This window comes from Protopterus annectens, chromosome 1.part0 (genome assembly GCF_019279795.1).
Source record: "Protopterus annectens isolate FY-2018-M chromosome 1.part0, PAN1.0, whole genome shotgun sequence".
Classification (NCBI taxonomy): Eukaryota; Metazoa; Chordata; order Ceratodontiformes; family Protopteridae; genus Protopterus; species Protopterus annectens.
The window spans coordinates 1,189,024,621-1,189,044,060 of NC_056725.1; positions in this window are offsets into that span (position 1 = coordinate 1,189,024,621).

Below are 19,440 nucleotides of genomic sequence, written 5' to 3' on the forward strand. Positions count from 1 at the left end.
TGGTTACATACCTGATAGAGTAAAATACTCCTCTGTTGAAAGGTACAGATATATAAATGCTGTGCCAACAAGTTCACCCTGCAAAGTAACTCTCATACACAATGGTTCCCCTAGCCTGACATTTGCCTTTTTAACGTGGTTTTCATTAGCAAGTGATTGCCTATGAACCTGTCTGTGCTGAAATGCTAATTTCAGCCTCCACACCTGATTTGCAGTATAATCAGCCAATCCCAAGTAACCACTGAACAAGATATAAGGTTTCAGTGTAGATTACAGCCCCTTTCTCATATGCTGGGGTGGAAATTACTGGTGTAAAGACACTACATCATCACAGAGAGAATGTCTGTAGCAGCTACTTTTTACATACAGATGTGTATGCTACAGGCAGAAGTTGAAGCTGATGTTGCAGACAATAGGCATAGGTAGAGAGGGTGACACTTTGCAGGACACAAGCTTTAAGAGTAAGTGTGGGGCCTGTGGCAGCCTTGTTGTATAGGCAGAGCCAGATTAAGGGAACCCATCCGACTGGAAATTAAGTTACATGTTTAAGGTAAGTATGTTAGCCAAAGGTATCACTAACAGAATAAAAGGTAGGGGGTACATTAACCATTATGTCACACAGTTGGGCAACTCGCAAGTTATGTGCCATATCATAGTAATCCCCTGTTATGCATGTGCTGGCAACCCTTGCATCTAGCACAACCTCCATATATGTATCTTACCTGTGCAGCTGTGGTTGCCTGTAATATTACTAGCAAATCATTGTGGGCTGCAGTCTGATATTACTGGGCCTCAATCTCAGTACACACTTTAAAATCCACTGGGAAATCAGGATAATGCATGACCTGGCATTTTCTGCACTTTCTAGTGTTGTAATAGGAGTAGTTAAGAGTGGTTGTATCTATAGGCCTTTGACTTACGTTATTTAGAAGCAGACATTACATCTGTACTGCTTTGGATGGATAAATAGGTGATGAAACAGACATACATATCACAATTTATAATGTTGATGTCCACATACATGTATGTTCAATGCTAGACGCAGTTGTAGTTGAACCTAAGACCATGTGTACCAAAAACTAATGTTCTCAACGCATTTTACATAATGAGCTACAGAGTCACTGCTACAGCAGATGTATTTTCACATGTTATAGTTATCATTCCACAGTTATCTTGCTGTTACATACCTCACTTACATCTGCTAATATGTGTATGGCTTTAGAGTGCTCTACGTGTTTACCAGACTCCCAGTTAAAATCATATTTTTCCGTTAATATTTTAGCAAGTGTATTTTTACATGTTGTACATATAATTGCAGGGTTACCTGCTATTAGATACTTCACTTGCATCTGTTATTATGTGTATGGCTATATACTGATGTATTTCTGTACTAGAGTCCCAATTACATTACTATTTTTCTCTAACTCTTTAAGCTGATTTGAGCAGTGCAGCGTGATGTTCAGCATTGCTTAAGCACTCTTAATGATGGGAACTTGAGCAGTATTATGTTTTGATTAAAACATGTGTGTTAATTAGCAGCTGTGTGGCTTGGCAGGTTGATCCACTGTTCTGCAATGCAATGGTCCTGGGTCCAAAATAGGTTGTAGTTGTACTTTTTAAACATAGTTAATATTTTTTTCAAATGCATATATCAATGTAGAGCTATGTAGCATGGCTAAGAGATGTGGCACACAGCACCGCGTCATGCAAAAAAATCTTTAAAGAAAATAAAAATGGGGAGATAGCACAGTGGTGAAATGGGATGCAAACAGGGGGAAAAACATAGTGAAAGGCAGGTAGGTATGTGCAGGAAGGGTGTAGGAAAGAACATTAGCTATCCATTTCTTGTACAGCAACAACTGTGCAATTTAACAGCTTTTTTTAGCTGGGTTCAGCCTGTCACTCCCAGAGAGAGGGGTGAGGACAACATAAATGTATACTCAAGCCAGATGGACCAAATTAAGTGTGCCCAGTGGACACGTGTGCAAAATGGAGAGCTATGCATGGGACAATATTTTTTTGTGGGGGACAGGTGCCCATTTTGTTTTTTATGGTGAGAGTGGAATGTTGGGGAAAGGACATAGATACACGTGGGGAAGGTAAGTTGGGAAGATGAGGAAGCTTTTGCAGACAGACAAGACAGACAAAACAGCAGACATGGTTGGTGTGTGACACAAGAGGGGGGGTAAACACCTTGGTTGGGGAGGGTGCTGTGAAATCTCAGTCCCATGGACATCGGGCATGTTAGCAGTGTGACTCCAGACCTCACTCATGGGGCTGTCAGCACTGGTCCTTTACTGCTCTCCATCCAGCATAGACATGCACTGAGTGTTCGGCACAGCAGCCCATGCTCCATGCCTGACAAATTCCTCATGGGTGACATAATCACCCCATCCACTTCCACTCCCAGAGGGGAGACCAACCCCAGCCTCTGAGGCAGAACTACCCGATGGCCCAGGTAGTGCAGAGGCAGCAGAGGGGGCTCCATCTGGCTGTGGTCCAGATGTGCTGGGCCCCGGTACAATGGCTGGGGGAGCCAAGGTAAGTGGATCACCAGGAACCGACTACCATGTTGTGCTGTAGAAAATAAATATAAACACAAGGTAAAAATAAACATAACTTAACAAGTGTTAGTATTAACATAATAGAACATAATAATGATTAATCAAAAGAAATGGAAAGGAGTATAATGAGGAACACAATAATAAATAATGTAAATAAAAGTATTTTAACAACCAAGCAATATGAAATTATACATAAAGCCAACATAAAAGGTAGTTACAAAACTATATATTAATATCAAATCATAATAATAAATGACATTAATAAATTAAAGAAGAAAAGAGGTGGGGTGAGAGAGAGAAAAATACCATTAGTAACTTTGCTGGTATTACTACTACACAAACTACTACTACTACAAACTTCTACATACGTACAATTTCATTTGTGAGTACAGTGACTGTAACTATTGTATAGATGATGCTGCATGTACGCAGCTCTCAACGTGTTAGAATGGGACAGTATGGGCCAAGCTCTAACACATGGTAGTACAGAGGCACAACTACAGAGAATATTTGTACATATTCTACCCATACATTAGTAGCAAGGTGTTCTGATAATGGATTTCCCACTAAATTGCATTCCAAGTAATGTCATGTATCTGCTAATCAAGGACCAGACATATGGGGCATTAGTCATTACATTCTGAAAAACTGTGACAGTTGAGAGGTATGTTCATGTACACTAAGTAGGCTATACAGCTGGTCATTTCTTAGTTGGCTGCCATGGGATTAGAACCCATAAGCTGTGACTACTGGAAAAATATGCACTCGATTTGACAGCTGACTGGTGCCAGATAAGAACAGACATGCAGTGTATACAGGAATAATGCACACTTATTTGAAAGATTACTTATCAGAGGACAATCCCGTTTTAAAATTTATTGATAATGTTCCTTAAAATCTGGCATCTAGTTACATGGATAGCTGTCCAGGGCTTTAGTTACCTTACCCATATACCTTGTTCCTCGACTGAGTGAAATATATAGCATTATTTCAGACAAAATGGGCAGAACACAGGCTTGAACCTTACTCTGGTTATTGCACTGCATTTATTTCATACAGATTTTGCTGCATTCTGTATTCACTTACATTCAGATTAGAACATACATGCAGTGAATACAGGAATAGTGAACACTTTTTATTTAAAAACATTACATATCAAAGCACCATCACCCTTTAAAATTTATTGATTACTATTGCTTCAAGTCTGGCATGTAGACCATGGATAGCTGTGTAAGACTTCTAATAAATAACCCATATACCTTGCTCATTAATTGAATGCAACCTACAGCATATTTTACACAATGAGCAGACCAGAACAGTGACATTTAATCTGGGCAGACCCCAACATTAACTGATGTTTGGAAGCTATACTGCACAGTAATGCATGTTTACTTGATTTAACTTGCTTTACCATTTCAGGCAGGCAGTGACAGATTTCGAAATATGTTAGATGTCCCAGGTATGTCATATCTGACTGGTAAGACTGCAAACTCTGTAAATAATTTATTCAAAAAGTATGTTATGCATTAAGTTATTACTTTGATGTTTTCCTATTTACCATACTCTTGCTCATCCTGGCCAGGTGCCCTGCATGGGACTGGACATTGTGAGCCCTCTCTTCTGCAGCTGTTATAAGAGAAGCAAACCATTATGCATATCAGTTTTACACAGATTCAGCTTGTACATTTCTAAAGTATTGCCAAACATGCTTACATATCTGTGGGGTCTACCCAGCTCAAGACGCTTGGGCACAAATGTCCAAGGTTCCCCTCTTCCTATACTTCAGGACGTCATAGTGGTGACGACACTGCTCAACAGTGTGAGGGATACCAGTAGCACTGGTAAGTTCCTTAGCCCACTAATCGCAGGCCTCAGACTTACACTCTTAAGTCCTGGTAACCATCCTGCAGCAGCAATGGCTCATAGTTCTTAATCAGGAGTCCAACAAATCACTGGACTTCTGCACACCCTACCTTTGTGCCCAAAAGCACACTCCCTCTCCAACACCACCAGGCATATCAACAGCCAAGTGAAGACTCCAGTGAATGGTGTGATATAGGCTGCATTCCCTCCCTTACACATCATACTGTAACTTTCAAAAATGCACCGCTTTGCTTAGCATCACACAAGCTCACACAAACCATTTCAGTGGAGCTGACCATTGCACAAACTTGCACAAACCATGTTTAAGTGGAGTGCAGCAATACACAAATGATGTAGACCATTGACCATATTTAAGAGCTGCTTAGCATTGTGCAGATATTCTAAATGTAACAATTTTTTATTTTAAATTAAACTGATGTTTCAGTCACCTGACACATTTTCACTGAAAATGTAAAATGTATGACTGCTTAGGACTCGAAACTGGAACCTACTACACTTCACGTCATGACTCAACATATCTAGCCATTTGGATAATAGAGAGAAGCCATATATTTTCACATATACTACTAAGGTGTCTGTTAGCTTTGTGAAGTGAATGCATTGCTAAGCACAGCAGAACTACAACAACTGAACAGGCATTTTTAAGCACCGCACAGCAACATCCAAAAAAGGAGGGAAAAAATTTAAATTAATTACATCTGGTTTCTATTCTTATATATAAACCAGATGGCTGCTATATATGTGTAAGTGCAGCTCAGCATTGCTAAGCATCATGCCACACTGCACAAACAGGAAGAAAACAAACAAAAAAAGAATACAATTAATTGCATCCATTTTATATTTTTAGATATATACCAGATGTCTGCTGTATATGCATAAGCGCAGCTTGGCATTGCTAAGCACTACACTGCACCATGCAAACATCTCATAAAGATTAAAAAGAAATTGTCCTGTGCTTACCACCTGCCCAGAATTTTTTTCTGGACAGTCTGCAAGTACGGGACAGCCTCTACACTGTTGCTTGCATGAATTCAATATCCATGTTACTGTTATCTCCCTCGGCAGCGCACCATGATTAATATGCATCGTGCACTACCGAGGGGGAACTGTTGCTGTGTACTTGGATACATTCCGTGTAGGCTCTGCATGGAGCCTACATGGATTTTATTGAATCCTGGGGGCTATTTTTTATAGCTGAGCTCATTGCAATATACTATGACTCATAATGCACTCATTTGGCATGATTTGGAAATGATTAATATGAAAATATTGAAATGCATCCTTAATCCACTGCCATACAGGGCATAAGCAGAAACACAGTTTAAGAGCATCAAGGGGAAGTTTATGATCTGAAGTTTAGTTAAGAAGGCTAGAATGCCTAAGCTAATTTTAGAGCTGTGAACACAGACATGGAGATGGAGAATTGTTAGAAGATTCTGGAAGACATTAAGTATTGCTTCATGTGCCTGGATTATGAGACTAAAGAGAATAAGTAAAATGACTACATTTAATTTTATTTGTTTTATTTGGTGGCTCCCTATTAAAATCCCAAGTGCCAACAAGATGAAAAAAAAGACCTGAAAAAGAGAAGTGCCAATCTTGAAAATCGACCTTCTCCTTAAAACTTCTTTTCACAAGTGCTTCCAACCCCCTCACAAACTTATATATACCAACTCCAAGATTGCCCTATCTTGGAGAAAGGGAGTATTCTGAGAAATGGCATCTCAGAATTAGTATATGTAAGTCCGATCTTTCAACCATTCAGTCTCTGTGTTTTAGGACTCGTTCTAGCTGGTCCCAACATTTCAAATGGCTGTCTTATTAGCTACTGTGTAATGCTTTCTAACTGATATAAAGCAGGACATTTAATGAAATTATGAAGACAGGAACTGTGGTACTTTACAGTTTCAAAGTTTTTTTAATTTATTTTTCAAGAGGTTATGCTCCCCTTTACTTCTTTAATTTTTTGCTCTCAACCCCTACTCACAAATATAGCAATTCTGGGGTCATTGCACTTTGGTTTAAAGGCATAAAAATACACTATAAATATCCCAGATTTCAAAATTGTGAGCAGTAGTAACTCCTATACTTGGAATGTCAAAGGTACTCTCTACAAAGAGTAATATTTCAGAATTGCATATGGCAGTTTTATCCATTTTGTTTACGTTATCTATCTAGTGCAGTAGATACCTCATCGGTTTGTTTTCTTTTGTTGGCTTCATGGTTAATAACAGTGCATTTCAGATATTTATAGATAAAATAAATAACTTCAGAAAAGCATATTCTGTGTAGCAGAATAAAACCAGTCCCTCATTTAATAAGAAATGGAAATATACAAATCAAAACTAAACTATGACAGACTATAAACTTGTGTTTTTTAATGTCTTCATATGTATGTGAGTAGACAGAGAACATTGTCTTGTTCCGAATTCCTGTTCATCAAAATACAACTTATTGAATCTTTTAGACTGAATGAAAAAGGAAATTTGCTTTGTACAGATAGGTAAGTTTTTCACACCTACTATGTATGATTCTGTAAATATTTATTTAAATTAAGGAAGGAACGTGTTACAAGCTTTCCTTCTCTGGCTTACTTATGTAGTAACCAAAATTCTTTCCTAAGGTAACTTTCCAAAATGTCATTTCACTGCATGAATTTCTACAACATTCCTGTTTGAAACACTGTAGTCGACCATGATCTAGTAAGTGCCAGGGAGATATACAAAAGTCCCCCTACTAGGGCTGTCTGTGACTAATTGTAAGGCCAAATCATTAGAGTTGTTTAGCTTAAGTAACTAACAGCCCAGTAATCTCTAAGAGCAACTGCAAGATCTACCAACATAATTCGGCAATGGTTTACAATTAGATTCGCGAACTGCAATTGATTGAGAGTGACAATGTTGTCTTGCAGTTTTCCAAGAGGAAGTTTTGCAAACCTAAATTCATCAACTACCCTAAATCACATGGGTAATGTAGTTAGAGTATTTGAGTTTGGAATTTTGAGTGGAGATTGTAGTTGAGTGAGGAACAGGGAATTAACCCATTTCCTCACTGTAGTGCTATCCTGGAGTTGATATATATATATATATATATATATATATATATATATATATATATATATATTGCAGGGGGTGTAGTAAAAGTGATGTACCATTGACTCTAGAGTGTCACCGTACATTACAGTGCATAGCTTCGGTGACTGACATCACCTCCTGCTATGTTGAATACATCAAACTACGGGAGTCAATGTATTAAGTTTCAAGTTTCCTGCTTGCTTCTCTGTTGCAATTTTCAAAGTATTGGTTCGACGTTAAGGCCAATCGATGGATGCAGTTTCAAGGTTTCAATAGTAAACCTTCTGCAAAACTATGCTGTACAGCAGGCAGCCCTGTCTGGCATACCAGGATAGACAATATTTTGTGACGCAGATGTATAGCAAACAATTATATTATGTTGATGGATCAAATCTATTGAGCTATAGAATTATAACTAACTTATAACATTTTTTAAATTGCAAACCAACAATTTAATAACCATAGAATGAAGTTCCATAATACAGCATGAACAAAAGACATATACAACTAGTCAGCATCATTAGTTGCTCTTACATAACTAGCAATACCATTAAACTTATAGTACCTTAGAATAATTCTTAACTGGAACTTTCTCTACAAATTGTGGATTATAACTGGTTCTGTTAAGACCATAACATAAACTTTTGTTTAAATTGTCTTACTTTTTTTTGGAAAATTTACATAATCAACAATTATCTGAGTTTGTTTTCTAGCTATGCTTACTTCATGAAGTCTCTGAAATATTAGTTACAATTTGGAATGATATACTGGTAAAGGGAGTTATACTAATCTACTTAGCCGAGTCAAATCAGTTAAATAACTTGGGTCTCCAAGATTCGTAGTCCATCTTCTGAGAATGGGTAACAGCTATAGTAATCTTTATACTTCAGTTACATTATTATATCATGACCGCCCCTCCAAAAAAATGAAGATTCTGGGAGGGTTGTAAATGGGATTTACATGGGGTGCTACTACAGTCATTTATTGTTAACATGAATGTTCTTGGGGTTGATCAAGTTACAGTGGAAAAGAGAATTATTTTCAGCATGAAAATTCTGGACTGTCAAAGTTTTTCTTTTTTCCTTTATTTTTATTTTTTGTTCTTACTGCATATTTTCTTGTCTACATGCCTACCTGTCTGTGTGTGGGTGTTTATGCTCACCAGCTGAAGTACTAATGCAGTAGCTTTTCTGCTGCTATACCCGCCGGGCCCCACAAGGTGGCATTCATACAGCAGCTGTTACTGCTTCATCCCCAGGATGGTTGAGCTACCATTAGCCACCCACTGCTCCCACCCCCCACCACAGCCAATTCATTCATATACTAAACTACGGTTACCACCTGTCCCGTTGTCAGCGGGACACTCATGGGTTGAGCCTTGTCATTTTGTTGCCCGCACTGTCAAGCAGTGGGACTTTAAAAGTCCCATTTTCCAATACACACTGAATTGCCATGGAAAAGCTGAAAACACTTCTGTTTTGTCCACGGCAATGTGGTCACATCACCAACCCGGACCTGCAGGCAGAGGTATTCCCTGTTTGGTCCGGGTGGTGTAAATCATGCAGCAATTGGCTGCAAGGATTGAAGGGAGTGGGGATTCCACTCAGAAGAGCCCTACAAAGGTCACATCTGTAGAGCAGAGTTGTATTAGCACTTCTACAGCTTCTAATTTGATTAAAGGACTGAGATTTTTAGCAAGCCAGCCAGCCAGTAAGTAAGCCAGCCAGCCAGTAAGCAAGCCAGCCTGCAAGTAAGCCAGCCAGCCAGTAAGCAAGCCAGCCAGTAAGCCAGCCAGCCAGCCTGCTAGCCAGCCAGCCAGTCCAGCAGGTAGGGAGCCTACTAGCCAGCCAGTCCAGGAGGTAGGTAGCAAGCTAGCCAGCCAGCCAGTCCAGCAGGCAGAAAGTCTGTCATCCAGCCAGCCATTCCCGCAGGAAGGAAGCCAGCTAGCCCAGCGAAGACTGTGATAGTGGTAAGTACACAGTATTTTGTGGCTCTAGTTATTTAAAATGGGAATATTGTGCTTTATTTAATGTTTAGAGATAAACAGGGGTGCAGTACTCTATTTAAACCTGTGCAGTGGTAATTCTGAGATTTCCAAGTAGTAGTCTAAAATGGGAATATTGTGCTTTATTTAAATTTAAGTTTTTAATGTTTAGAGGTAAATGGGGGTACAGTACGCAGTATTTACATCTGTGCAGCGGTTATTTTGAGATTTTCAAGTAGTAGTTTTTAAAGGTATAAAAACTGTGTGTGTATGTATATATAATTATAATTGCTGTGGTTGTTGGGGTATGATTTGGAAGTGTTACTTTTTAAAGGCTGAAACGTGTGTATAGAAGTTTTGTTGATTTCTGGTTGGGGCAGTCTTAAAGATAAATGTAGTGTGATATATTTCTATTGTTGTAGCTTTGTCAGTATACTTTCTGTTTATAGATAGAAAATGTTCGAGCATAGTTTGCACTTTTTTTTGTGTAGAAATGTGTGCAATTTAATGCTGTTTTCAAGAAGTTAGGATACAGTTTGGGTAATTTTTCCTGTTAGTTCTTGCAAGTCAATGTGCATGTGGTATAAGTCTACCTTTTGAGGGGGAATGTTAATAGGTAATGTAGTGCATTTATTATTCTAGAAGGTACATGTTGCCAACTTACCGAAGCTTGTTTCAAGATAGTTTTCATTTATAGCTGTAAACATGTGCATTTTATTTTTTATGCTGTCTTTAATAAGGTTAAAATGTCCTGCTTTGCTTGTAATGCGAATATGGGTGTGCTGCTTTTAAATGGGCCTGTTTATTGCATCATTGTGCTGGGTAAATTACCATCAAATTTTATTTTTATTTCTCGTATTTGCTATGTTTTGAAGTAAAAGGGGTCTGCCATGCATTGTAGTTTATTTTAGCTCCTCTTACAAGACGTACTTTTAAAAGGTAAAATGTGTATTTACTTTTTTCCTTTTTTTTTTTTTTTTTTTTTTTTTTTTTTTTTTTTTTTGTGGATCCATGTTCAGAAGTTAATGCAGTGCATTTGGGATTTGCTATAACATGTCATTGTTTCAGGATAGTTTGCTTTTATAAGTAGCAAAGTTTGTATTTTGCTTTTAGTGATGTCTTCAGTAAATTTACAATGTACTGCTTTCATTATAATCCAATTATGCCCAGTGCTGCTGTTGTGCCTGTTCATTAATAGATCATTCTGCTGTGTAAATTAGTACTATACATTTATTTCTTTTCTTAACTGCTATGGTCAAAAGGTAAATCGGGTCTATGGTGTCTGCTGTGCATTCTCATTCATTTTAGAGTGGCTTTTTGGTACAGTGAAAATGTGTTTAACTTTATTTTCTTTTGGGGTGGGGGGCATGTTCTGCTCCATTCTTCAGGTCTTTCATATGCCAGTGTTTTTCAAGCCAGTTCTTTCATATGCCAGTGCTTTTCTAGCCAGTTCTTTCATATGCCAGTGTTTTTCTAGCCAGTTCTTTCATATGCCAGAATACTCATGGTTGGTTTATGATTTTTTTTTACTTTTTTTTAAATAAACAAGTGTCTGTTTAATGTGTAGTGTGTTTTTTTTTCCTTTAAAGTTGACTTACTGTTACAACTGAGTAATGTGTTTTTTCAGTAATGCTTCACTTCATTTAAATGGTTTGTGAGTTTTCAGTATGCTGTAATAACGTCACAGTGTTGTATCCATAACTGTAATACTGCATCTCCTTTAACACCTCTGGTGATGTCATGGTGGGGGTGTGGCCAGTGTCATATTGGTCACACACCTCTGTCCTACTGGCCACACCCCATGTCCCATTTTAGCCTTGTTAAAAGGTGGCAACCCTATACTAAACTAATTATTCCCAAACCGGATTTATATCTCTATCCCTCTGACCACAGTGATGAACAGAAATGGCAAGTTTATGGTTACTTCAGTTTATTTCCATTGTCACATGAAAACTTATGTTTTCTCACTCGATTCTCAGCTAGAGCGTCTTCTGTGTGGAGACATGCGTGAATGGGTGTACCTTCGTTGAAGGTTGTGCATCAGGGCTGGCAAACTCGGCACGTAAAAAATCTACTGCCAATCATTAGCGGACCGGAGTTCCGCTGTGGTGACCCCTAACCGGGAAAAGCCAAAAGACACAAACAAACAATTGTATCAATACTTTTTCAATCAGGAAATAAGCTGTAACTAGCAATAGTACTTCTTAGGTGAAAACATGTTGCAGGTTATGAAGTGCAAGCTCAACTTGCAAGACTCTTGATATGCTTAGTATAGTTAGTTTGGCATTTTGTTTTTTATTTTAGTCACAATGTGAGTAACCCTGGCATAAATAGTAGACAGGATTCATCTTTCAGATGACATGATGAGTCAGCACTAAACAGCATCCAGCAGGATTTTTCATATTAGCAAAACAAGTACTCAGGCTACATTCTATTTTTCCTACAAGCAAGTGTATAAACATCTGTAAATGTTATTTTTGGAACTAGCATATTTGTGAGGCAAAACCAAAACATTTTACTTTGATGGCTGTTATCGGATACCCTGTTATTCAATCATGCTCTTCAGAAAGATATTTTGCCACTTCACATTTGAAAATATCAAAGCCCATGATCCCTTTCTTTGTTAATTTTCTTTCATATCTCCAAAGGCTCTAGCTTTGCTTGTCTGATTCATTTCATCTGGTTTACCTGAGTGGTGTGATATGGTCTGCCTACCCTGTAACCACAAACTGGATAAAGTGAGTATTCTGAAAAAGAATGATTTCTTCTTCTTTTGGCTTTTCCTAGTCAGGGGTCGCACAGCAGATCACCTTGTCCACTCATAATTGGCAGTGGATTTTTACAGTGTCAAGTTGCCAGCCCAGCGCCCAACCTTCCACAGAAGGCACACATACACATGCACTCACACCTAGGGCCAATTTAGAGTGTCCAATCAACCTACAGCGTGTCTTTGGGATGTGGGAAGAAACTGGAGCACCCGGAGGACACCCACGCTACCACAGGGAGGACATGCAGACTCTGCACAGAAGGCACCCCAGCTGAGGATTGAACCAGAGAACCTCTTGCTGTGAGGTGACAATGCAAACCGCTGCACCACCATACATTATTTTAAAGGTGTTATCTTGCAAACTGGTCCCTACATGTAACCTCATGGACAGGTGTAGTCGGTGCTGATCATAGAATCACTCTGTTAACAATGACCATCTAATGATGGTCAATTAGGGTGCATGTTTTTTTTTTTACACAACTAAGCTTGTACAGGCCATTAGCTTAGTAACCTACTATGAACTTATGAACCTATGAATAGAAATGGAATGAAAGGGATTGACAGCAACAGGCAAGGAAAATCAAATACTAACCTTTCAAGATGTTTAAACTCTTACAAATAGGAGCTAAGGAATAAGCAGGTGAAGATGTTAGCAGAAATGTGTTAGAACAATCCTAAGTGGCAGAAAAGAGAAGACAGTTTGCTAAATTACAGCATAATGGGAATGTGCAACATTACATGAACCTGTAGGTTATCAGGAAAAGGAATGAGCCAGATGACTGGATCAGCACTCACCAGAGGAGGTATAAATCTACTAAATCTTAAAAGAGTAATTTGAGTTGATACCTCATGGCCAGGAATGGTGTACATTTTTGCATATATCTGTAATATTTCTAGAAGCAAAGTTGTTAGGATGCTGGGCTAAGTTGATATGTATAAAGAATAGCAATTTCTAGAAAAGAGACTGAAACTTGCATAATGATTATTAAGTATTATTAAGTTTTTCAATGTATAATCTATCTGAATATTATTTTGTAAGAACATAAAGAGTATAGCAGACTGCATCCTGTCTCATTCATTTCAGAATGGGATTTCATTAATTCCTATAAAGAAAAATTATTAGAAGAAGAACAACAGGAGCTATAAATACATCTAGAGTGCCGCAATTAATTAATTAAAGTAACTGAACTATATGATGTATGAACTTAAATGGAAAATGCAACAATAACTTAGCAAAATGAAATTAATTAATTCTAAAGTGTTCACAAATGACATACTGTGTGATTTTAAGTCAGCTGAATTATCAGCTATTTTAAGGAAGTAAATATAAAATTGATTGATAACATTTATAAACAACTTATAAAGAAAATAAGCAACAAATATTCAGTTAATTGAACTTGAAGTGATTAATCTGTTTTACCTGTCACAGATGGTGAAAAAGAACAATTGTATGAGTAAACTTACCACAACAGTAGATGCTCAGATGCTCACTGCTACAGTAGCCTTAGCTATATGGGTTATATTCTGCCAAGTGTATGACAACTGGTCATCTTCCAGAGCTTCAGGGCACCTTCCATCCACATAAACTATTAGTCAGCTTGAGCTGAGCTGGCTAAAATACAAGTTTGGGTTCCAAGATCTTCAGAGATTTCATGCCAACAGAGAGGTGACTAAGACTTGAAAGGACAATGTTAGGAGCAGCAAAAATAAGTATTCACATCCTGGCATAAACATCACACTAAGAAACAAGAGGAATGGAGGGAGGAAGCAGTTACTGCCCCAGTGATCATTTGAACATCTACTATTATGGTAAGTTTATTTACACATCTGGACTATGTTCATCATACTGATTGTTGCTGCAGTAGCCTAAACTATATAGGTTGAGTACCTTACTTCACAACATTTGAGAGATGAAAGGGAAAGGGCCCAGAAGCTCCTGGAGAATGGCCCTAGCACAGCCTGTTCCAGACTTAGAGAAAGAATCAAGCTTATAGTGCTTTCTAGAAGTATGTACAGAGGATCAAGTTGCTGCTTCTATAATACTTCTAGAGTCTACCCCTTTCCAAAAAGATATACAGGTATGCACTGCTTAACTCATTCCCTCCAGTACCTCTCTTTTGAGTGTGTACCTTTAATTCCCAGTGGGCATGACTTGAATATTTAAAAATGAAGTTATCACCTTACAATTCTAACAAATACTCACTGACATTGGTCAAATATCAAAACAACTGTGTTTGCCATCATGTACACACCAGGATAAGATATTCTGATAACTTGTATGTAACATGGTTTTGGAATTATTAATGCAAATTTGAACAAGCAATATTTGACACCTAGAGGCACAGTAGGAGGTAACTGTAGATGCACCTGGAGACGTCACTTGGATGTAATGAGTTAACTTCTGCACAATGTCCAACTGCATTTATGTCCATACTGTACTATATGGACATAAATGAGATTGTCCGTTATGCAGACAGATGTTAAGTGAAGCACAATAGAAAGTATAAGGTGTTCACTTAATGTCCATGCCTTTTAACATTCTATGGCATAAAACCTATCTTAGATATTAAGCGGCACATACCTGTTGATGAAGCCAAGGTCCTGGTAGAGAGGACTTTTATCCTGCCGGGAGTAGTTTTGTTGTGATGAGTATAACAAAATGTATTAGCCCGAGACAACCACTTGAAAACAGTCTGTTTTGGCACAGGCTGTCCCTTCTTCTTACCTTCAAAAAATGAATAATAGAGTCAAAGATCTGATGGACTCAGTTTTGTCAAGATAGTACTTAAGTAGTCTGTGGATATCCAAGGTACGGAGTATCCTTTCTCTGTCATTTTAGGTTCACAGTTTTGTCAAGATAGTACTTAAGTAGTCTGTGGATATCCAAGGTACGGAGTATCCTTTCTCTGTCAATTTAGGTTCACAGTTTTGTCAAGACAGTACCTAAGTAGCCTGTGGATATCCAAGGTACGGAGTATCCTTTCTCTGTCATTTTAGGTTCACAGTTTTGTCAAGATAGTACTTAAGTAGTCTGTGGATATCCAAGGTACAGAGTATCCTTTCTCTGTCATTTTAGGTTCACAGTTTTGTCAAGATAGTACTTAAGTAATCTGTGGATATCCAAGGTACAGAGTATCCTTTCTCTATCATTTTAGGTTCACAGTTTTGTCAAGATAGTACTTAAGTAATATGTGGATATCCAAGGTACAGAATATCCTTTCTCCATCATTTTAGGTTCACAGTTTTGTCAAGATAGTACTTAAGTAATCTGTGGATATCCATGGTACAGAGTATCCTTTCTCCATCATTTTAGGTTCACAGTTTTGTCAAGATAGTACTTTAGTAATCTGTGGATATCCAAGGTACAGAGTATCCTTTCTCCATCATTTTACTTTAGTAATCTGTGGATATCCAAGGTACAGAGTATCCTTTCTCCATCATTTTAGGCTCACAGTTTTGTCAAGATAGTACTTAAGTAATCTGTGGATATCCAAGGTACGGAGTATCCTTTCTCTGTCATTTTAGGTTCACAGTTTTGTCAAGATAGTACTTAAGTAATCTGTGGATATCCAAGGTACGGAGTATCCTTTCTCCATCATTTTAGGGTCACAGTTTTGTCAAGATAGTACTTAAGTAATCTGTGGATATCCAAGGCACGGAGTATCCGTTCTCCATCATTTTAGGTTCACAGTTTTGTCAAGATAGTACTTAAGTAATCTGTGGATATCCAAGGTATGGAGTATCCTTTCTCTATCATTTTAGGTTCACAGTTTTGTCAAGATAGTACTTAAGTAATCTGTGGATATCCAAGGTACGGAGTATCCTTTCTCCATCATTTTAGGTTCAGGTAAGAAAATGAGGAGATGAATAGTTTGGTTTAAAGTAATCTTGGATACCACTTTAGGCAGAAAAGAGGGATTAAATCTCAATCCTATCTCTGGAAAATAAGATAAGGTTGACTCACCATAAGAGACTGCAACTCAGATTCTGTTCTTGCAGAAGTCAGACCAATCAGTAAAAGAGTTTTTCATGGTAAGAACTTCCTGTTAGCCAGATTAGCTACAAGTGTTAACTTTTCCAACTCAAAATTAAGATCCCAAGAAGGGCCACCAGTTTTCTTGGAGGCTTCTTATGCAAAACTCCTTTCAAAAACATTTTGACATGAGAATGCAATGAAAGAGGGGGATTCATAGGCAGGCATGCTGACATTACTGATAACTGAATCTTGAAGGAGGAGCAACAAAGGCGATAGGATAGTAACTCACACAAATATTGTAAAACCAGAGAACAGCTGCCTCTGAAAAGGTACAGTTATTTTGTTGACACCAACTAGAAAAGATTTTGCATTTGCTTATATATTATTTTTTCATAGCAGGTATTCTTGCCTCCACTAGTACCTGTTGCACATCCTCTGTAAACTGGTGCCTAAATAGAATTAAGACCCTATCATCCAAGTGGTCAATTCAAATTTATTGGGATTGGGGTGTACCAAATATCTCTTATCTTGTGAGTAGATCTATTCTGTGAGGAAGCTTTTGTTAATTGGCCCTGGACATTTCCAAAAGATGGGAAACCACTGATGCCTGAAGCAGAAAGGAGTCACCACAATGATCTTGGGGATGCATTCTGAATCCTCAAATGTACTCTGGAAATGAGTGGAAAGTGCTGAAAAGCATACAGGAACATTTTTGCTCAACAAAAGGAAAATGCATCAGCCTTCCAGGCCATTTTACACAGATGCCTAGTGCAGAATCTTGCCAGCTGATTGTTCAGAGAGGGGGCTAATAGGTCTACTTGAGGACCTCACCACAGATGGATCACATTTTGGAACATACCCTGATCTAGTTTCCATATGTGAGTCTGCCATTATCTTGTTCAGCTTGTCTGCAGTTTTGCTCTGTTAGATGCCTGTAGAGTGAGATTGTGTTGTGAAGCTATATCCTAAGCTGACATGGGTAGTCTACAAAGGAGGTGCAGCCTGAATCCCCATTGCTTGTTGATATACCTCATGACTGTGGTATTGCCTGTAACAACTTAATAAGGTCAAGGGGACGAAACATGAGTTGAGTACCTTAATCAGGGCAAGAATTTATTTTATATTTATGTGTTTGCATCTGTCCTTAGTATCCCACAAACCATATGCAGTTATCCCTCCTGAAACTGTTCCTCAAGCAAGTCTGAGGTATCTGTGGTGACTGATTGCTTTACAGCAGGGAGGGAGAAGGGGAGACCTGGATTTAGGGAAATTTGCTGTCTCCTTCATGAGATTTTTCTTCTGACAAGTTCCAACCCTAGGATTTAAAAAAAAAAAAACAAAGTATGCTGATGCTGGGATCAAAGAGACTTCTGATAACATTGCATCTTTCTGAAGTGGAGTCATCCCAGGGATATCATGAGAATCACAGATGCCATGATACCCAAAATCCTGAGGTGTTCCCTTGCAGAGACCAAAGTCTAAGTAGAAATCCTTATAAATAGATATATTTTTATTCCTGTGGAAGAAAAGCTCCTTGAACTGAAGTGTTTAGCTGACATCCAAGGAACACAATTATGTGTGAAGGATACAAAAATAAATCTTTTGAATGTTCATTTGGAACATTCTTATGTAACAGATCGGAAATGACAAATTCCTGACACTTTGCAAAAGAATCTCCAAAGATAATCAAGTTATCTAAATATAGAAAAAGTGGATACCTTGCAGCTTGCAATGAACTATAACTGGAGCAAGACACTTTATGAACACTCTTGGTGCAGTGGATAGTGCAAAGGGTAAGGCAGAGAACTGATAATGTGAGCCAGACACATAAAACCTTAAGAAAAATCTGAAGTCTGGATTCATATATTACTACTAGGCTAACTACCCTTGCCGGCCATGTAAAGCCTAGCCAATTTCCCCATGCAAGAATCAGACCCTGCACCTTGTGTCTGTAAGGTAAACACCTTAGCCATTATGCCAAATCCCATGATGAATCGGGATGTAATGATAATCATCTTTTCAATCTAGTGTTACCAGGAAACTAAAATGTGGAAAAAGAGGTAACAGTTTGGCCCTAAAACCATCCCTCAATAAAAACCTTTCTCAACCTTGGTAGGAGGAACTGGCTCTATCACTTGCTGAAACAACATATGTTGAAGGACAGGGTAAACAGAGGAGTTTGGTCTAGTGGTTAAGGAATTACCTCATGGAAAGGAGGTATTTCCTCCGACTGCCATGTGTTACCTTGATGAATGATCTTTAGAAACAATTTGTCTGAAATTATCTGTTGCCAAAGAGAAAAGTGGACATTCAGAATTTCTGAAATGGGAAAACTGACTGCCAGGGTGGGAGAGGGGAACTATGTCTCTTAAATAGTCATTCTGACTGGTTGGATCGCTCTTGGTTTTAGGAGGGTTCACAACTTTGTTTTGGACCACCCTATACCATTCTTTTCTTAAATGCTTGTTTATCCACATTTTGATAGACTGTTTATTTTGCTTTATTTCCTGAAACTGGATGAAATGTTAGGCAGTCCCTTAAAAATTGGGAAAAAAGGAAGGGTGAAAATTCTTAGAGATTCCCTATATCATCTTATCCCTGTCATCACAACAGAGGAAAATAAAACAAAATCTCTATCCTAAGGAGAATTCAAAATCTCATTTTTCACATCATCTGGGAGGTTCTGGGAACACAGACAGGTAAACCTCCTCAAAGCAACACCAATAGCCATAGCCTTGGAAGAAGTTTGAACTGAAACATATACACAATGGGCACAATGAGTTGTGACATGAGAAATGTTAGAAACTAAATTATTTAAAGCAGATTTTCCTCACAAGAAGAAACTGCAAACAAAGCATTCCTCATACTTCACAATCAGTTAGAATAAACCTTAACACATGAACCTGACAGTGCAAAATTCTGAAAATCAAAGTTGGAAATGCACACACTTTTCCCTTACTTACCAATAATCGTGCCATCCTTGTCTGAAAGAGTGGAATTGGAATTAACCAAATACTTTTCAACAGTAGGGTTAACTACAATTTTATCTACTTGGCCAGGTTTTGGAAAAGTGTATAAAAACTTAAAATATTGAAGAACTTTATCCATTTTATCTGCCTATTTATGGACAGCAGGCTGACTATCAGGAAAATTGCAGGCAGTGACACATACATCTTTCAGAGCTGACAGAA